Below are 6,000 nucleotides of genomic sequence, written 5' to 3' on the forward strand. Positions count from 1 at the left end.
GGTCAAGCTCAATATGAATTCAAATATTACTACCATTTGACATTATTGTTAGTGTTACTAGCTGCTTACTGTGTTCTGACCACACCATATCTAAATATAGCCTGATCCAGTGGTTCTCAAACTTTAGCCTGCATCAGAAGTTTCTGGGGTACCTGTTTAAAATGTGTAGTCTTGGTTCTAAGGACAAGAAATTCTGATTCTGTAAGCTTGGGATGAAGCTCTGGAATCTGCATTTTATCAGTTCTTCCCTCCCTTAGTGATTCTGATGCAAGTGGTTCAAGGAACACATTTTGAATAACATTGACATATCCCTGATAGTATGAATAATTCCTGACTTGTATGTCAGCAACACCATCATCAGAACCGTGACCTCCCTAGTGTGATTGTAGGAATGCCTCTGATTTCGTTGCTCCCATACATACCAGCTCTCTGCCTCTACTTGCCTTCCTGGCTCTTGTTAGATGCCTGGGCAAATGAGAGAATTTTATTGTTATAATAACAATAATAGCTAATATTTACTGAGTGTTTTCTATCTGCCCATTACTAAGTGCTTTTCTTATATTAAGTAATTTAATCCTCACATTAAGCCTGTGTATGAAGTAGGAACTATTATTATTTTTCTTTTACAAATGAAGAAACTGAGACACTGCCCAAGGTCACAGACTCTGTAAGTGACAGAGCCAGGATATGAAGGCAGGCAGTCTGGCTCCAAAGCCCATGTACCAAACCACTATGTTATATTAACTATCTACATTTAAAAGGGAAAGTACTAGCTTTTTTTTTTTCTTTGTGATTATATGATTTTTATTTTACTCACTAAGGCACAAAATTACAGAATTATTGTGAGGAGAAAAAAAGATTTAAAGTATAGCCCTTTATCAGAGGCTTAATTGATCAAGTTCAATTTCCCTGAAGAGTATGTGATCATAGTAAAACCCACCATAATGCTTTTATAATGCTTCCATATTCCCTGCTAATTCCTTGCCTCACTCAAGAGATTTGAAAACTGAGACATTAAGCAAATTTTCCAAGGTCACCACAGAGTTAATGGTGGTAGCATAATGAGGGCTGCTCATCTTCCCCTCCACCCCTAATTCCTGCATGCTCCCAACTCAGTTCCTCTACATACTGGCCTGATTTCGTAGCACAGTATCCATAGTCTGGGAATGGCCATATATGGAAAATGTAAAAGAATAAGCTATGTATTAACCAAACTTGGCATGGCTTTTGGAAACCATGCTAATGCCCAAAAGACAATAAATGTAATTGAAGACATCAGCCTAGACAAGGGAGATGTTTTCTTTACAGTTGTCATAATAAATCTCTCTGAACTTTACCTGGCATTTAGGTATATCAGGCCCTCCATTGTAGACCTTTCATTTTTTTCCCCTGTCTTTGTAACCTCACTTTAAACATCACTCTTTCCTTCTCTACACTTTTCTCATACAATACTTTTAAAGCAACCAGGACATAATAATATTATTTTCATATCCTCTACAAAACATTTGTGAGCCCAAAGCACGTGCAATTCTTTCTAGTTGCAGCTGTGGAAGAAAAAGGTCACCAGTAGCTAGCTTAAATGTACACAAGCAGCTATAAGTTCTAGTCAGAGCTTACCAGTGCCTCATAGCAATTTACAAGAGGGAGCTGCGTTCACCATCCTGCGTCATTCTGCCAAATTCCAGGGTGTAGAACTTCAGTTTTTCCAACAATCACAATGCGTTTTAATGGTGTAAAGTTATCCAAATCCATGAAACAATGGCAAAAGCAGGTTTTGATTCATGGCTTTATCCCCAGACAGCTTCTGAAAACCACTGGAAAAGCCACCTTGGTAATAAGGCATATTCTGTGATGCTCCCACATCTACAACACTTTTTTCCTCTCCTCTTGCTCATTATAACAAAGCTTCAATCCAAAGGACCTTTCAAACCATGTGTATGAGGTAAGCAGAGAGTCGGCCTTATACTAAGCTGCTTAATCATATATATAGCATTAAAACCAATTTAAAAATAAATAAGTGAATTAATGAAATGAGGCACCATTTTCTGAACTATTGAATTAGCAAAAATTAGGAATCTCAGTGTTGGCACATATATGTGAAAAAGGCACTTTGATATAGTAGTAGAGATAGTGTAATTAGTGTAGCTATTTTGAGGGCAATTTGGCAATATCAGTTGGGAATTTAACCTAAAGACATATACTTGCAATATATATAAAAGATAATTCAAAAGAGTATTTGTGGCATTGATTGTACTGGGGAAAAAAAGTAAATGGTCCAGTGATAGGGCCTCGTTAAATAAATATGTCTCATCCCTACTCTTGAACAATACAGAAGGTCTGTATGACCTGATATAGAAAAATCAAGAGGCATCATTAAATGGGAAAAAAGCTCAGGAGAAGCTTGAATAATAAAGTAATAGCTAACCATGTGGGACTTCTAGAACGTCCAAGTGAGGACTTCTAGAATGTCCAAGTGAGGGCTTCTATAAATCCACTCTAGCATAAAAGCAACAAAAATACTGGCAAAATTATAAAATCAACTTTTTCAGAAATCTGGAAATTACCCAAAGGCCTGAAGCAATCTGAGGGGCATTTAATCAAGAAAAACTGTTTAACCTCTATAAGAACACTTTATGGCATTTCTAACTTGACCTACTCCCATTTCCCTCTTCCCAGTTCCACAGTAGCCTTGGAAAACAGCAAACTCACAAGCATAGTAGCTGTAAAGAAAACAACAACAGCATTACAGCCACCAGAGAGAGCAAACTGGGTTTGATGCTCTTCAGAAGTTCCCATCCCCGGAATATTGTCATTATTTAACCTGTCTCACAGCTCCCTGGAAAGTCCCATTCATAGAGTGTTTTCATTATTTGACCTGACTCAGAGCTTGCTCCACAGGACAAGCCCTATCTGCAGAGCATTTGTTGAATGCAGTCAGCAGCAATTGGTTAATCACAGCTGCCTGAGATAACTATAAGAGTTTGGGCAACCAAGAGCCTAGCCAGAAACATAAAAATAAAAATAAAAATGATCTAGGTAAAAGTCAGTCCTCGACACAAGAGTTTGTAAAAAAAAAATTTTTTTTAATTAAAAAAAAAAGATCTAGAGAAAGATATGACCAATAGTGACCTTTAAAGAGCTCTGACATAATCCTGGGGATCTAGAAGTCTGTGTGTATGTACAGCACAGTGTATATGCCTAGGAAAGACCTGAAAGGACACCAAACTCCCATCTCTCGTTGACCTTAAGGCTCTATGCAAGCCAGAAGTACAGACTAAGGCAGAGTTGTAAACTGCCTGCCTGAGTGTTGAAGGCATGCCCCAGTCAGTACAGATCCCCACCCCCAACATGCCCTGCTAGGAAAAGGATGGACGAATTATTGATTCAAGACACTTAAGGAAATATTTGATGAATCATCATCTAATCACTAAACTGAGTAGAGAATTGCATGGCCACTCACTAGAGGCAATACAATAGAAGTAGTCAAGAAAAGTCACTAAACAAAAGAACAGCAAAAACAAACTGACTAACGAAACAGCGACAACCAAAAAAATCCTGGGGTGGGAGAGAATGTGATCTAGAGTTGCCAAATTATATTATCTAAAATGTCCAGGTTTTAACAAAAATTATGACTCACAAAGAAACAGGAAAATATGGCCCATATACGGAGGGGGGAAGCAGTCAATAGAAACTCTCCCTAAGGAATCTCAGACATTGGACTTACTAGAAAAAGTCTTCAAATAAGCTGTTATAAATATGTTCAAAGAACTAAGGGAAACCATGTCTAAAGAATTAAAGACAAGTAAGACAGTGATGCCTCATCAAATATAGAATATCAATGAAAAGAGAGACTTTTTTTAAGCCCAAATAGAAATTCTGGAGTTGAAAAGTACAATAACTGAATGAAAAATTCACTAGAAGTGTTCATCAGCAGATTTGAGCTGACAGGAGAAAGAATCAGAGAACCCAAGATAGGTCAATTAAGATTATCCAGTCTGAGTAAGAGAAAATAAAAGGAATGAAGAAAAATGAACAGAGCCTCACCGACCTGTGAGACACTATCAAGCACACCAACATACACATAATGGGAGTTCCAGGAGAAGAGGGGTCAGAGAAGGAGGTAGAAAGAATATTTCAAGAAATAATGGTCACAAACTCCCCAAATTTCATGAAAATCTTTAATCTACACATCCAGTAATCTCAACAAACTCTAAGTAAGATAAACCCAAGAAGATATACACCCAGATACATCATAGTCAAACTGTTGAAAGACAAAGAGAAAGATTTTTGAAAGCAGCAAGAGGGAAGTGACTCGTCATGTACAAGGGATCCTCAGTAAGATTAACAATGGACTTCTTATCAGAAACCATGGAAGCCAGAATGCAGAGAGATGACATAGCCAAAGAACTGAAAGGAAAATACTGTCAACCAAAAACTCTATATTTGACAAAGCTATTCTTCAAAAATGAAGGAAAAATTAAGACATTTCCAGATGAACAAAAACTGAAAGAATTTTTACCAGCAGACATGACATGCAGTAAATAATAAAGGGAATCCTTCAGTCTGAAATGAAAGGACTAGGCAGTGACTCAAATCCACACAAATAAATAAAGACCACAAAAAAAGGTAACTATATAGGTAAATATAAAAGATAATATAAATGTACTTTTTGGTAAATTTTGTCCTCTCCTACCCTATTTAAAGTACAATTGCATAAAGAAGTAATTATAAAACTGTGTTGGTAGACTAAAAATGTGTAAAGAGGTAATTTCTATGACAATAATAGCTCAAAAGGAAAGGAACTATATTGGACAAAGTTCCTGAATAGTTTTGAAATTAGGTTAGTATTAATCTAAACTACATTGTTTTAAGATATTAATTGTAATCCTTAGAGCTACCACTAAGAAAATAACTTGAAAGACATATAGTAAAAGAAACAACAAAGTAATTTAAATGGTACACTAGAAAATATCCTTTTATTACAAAAGAAGGAAGTAACAGAAGAGCAGAGGTACAAAAAGATATGACATACAGAAAACAAATAGCAAAATGGCAGAAGTTAGCCCCTCCTTATCAGCAATTAAATTAAACATAAATGAAGTAAACTTTCCAGTTAAAAGACAGAGGTTGACAGGATGGATAAAAACAAACATAATTCAACTATATACTGTCTACAAGTATATTTAAAGACCCAAATAGTTTAAATGTAAAAGGATGGAAAAAATATATACAAATAGTAATGCAAAAAGATATGCAAACAGTAAACAAAAGAAGACTGGAATAGCTATATTAATAGCAGAAAAAAGAGCTTTTAAGACAAAAATTGTAATTAGCATCAAAGAGAAACATTTTATAATGATAAAAGGGTCTATTCATCAGGAAGAGATAACATGCACTTAACAAAAGAGCCTCAAAATACATGACACTAAAACTGATATAACTGAAGGGAGAAGTAGATAATGCAACAATAATAGTTGTATATTTTAATATTCCACATTCGATAATGGGTAGAAAAACTAGTCAGAAGATCAACAAGGATATAGAAGACATTAACAACACTATCAACCAAATCAGCCTAACAGAAATCTAGAGAACGCTGTACTTAACAGCAGTGGAATACATATTTTTTCAAGTGCACATGGAACATTGTTCAGGATAGACTTATGCTAGGCCACAAAACAAGTATTAACAAACTTAAAAAGAGTTAAATCATACAAAGGCTGTTCTGTGACCAAAATGGAGTTAAATTAGAAATCGACAAAAGAAGGAAATTAGGGAAATCAACACTATTTGGTAATTAAACAACACATTTCTAAAAACCTCATGGGTCAAAGAAGAAATTCCAAGGGAACTAGAAAGTACTTTGATCTAAGTTAAAATAAAAACACAAGTATCAAAATTTAGGGGATGCAGCTAAAGTAGTGCTTACAGGGAAATTTATACCTTTAAATGCCTATAATTTTTTTTTAACATCTTTATTGGGGTATAATTGCTTTACAA

The sequence above is a fragment of the Orcinus orca genome, chromosome X, assembly GCF_937001465.1.
Source record: "Orcinus orca chromosome X, mOrcOrc1.1, whole genome shotgun sequence".
NCBI lineage: Eukaryota > Metazoa > Chordata > Mammalia > Artiodactyla > Delphinidae > Orcinus > Orcinus orca.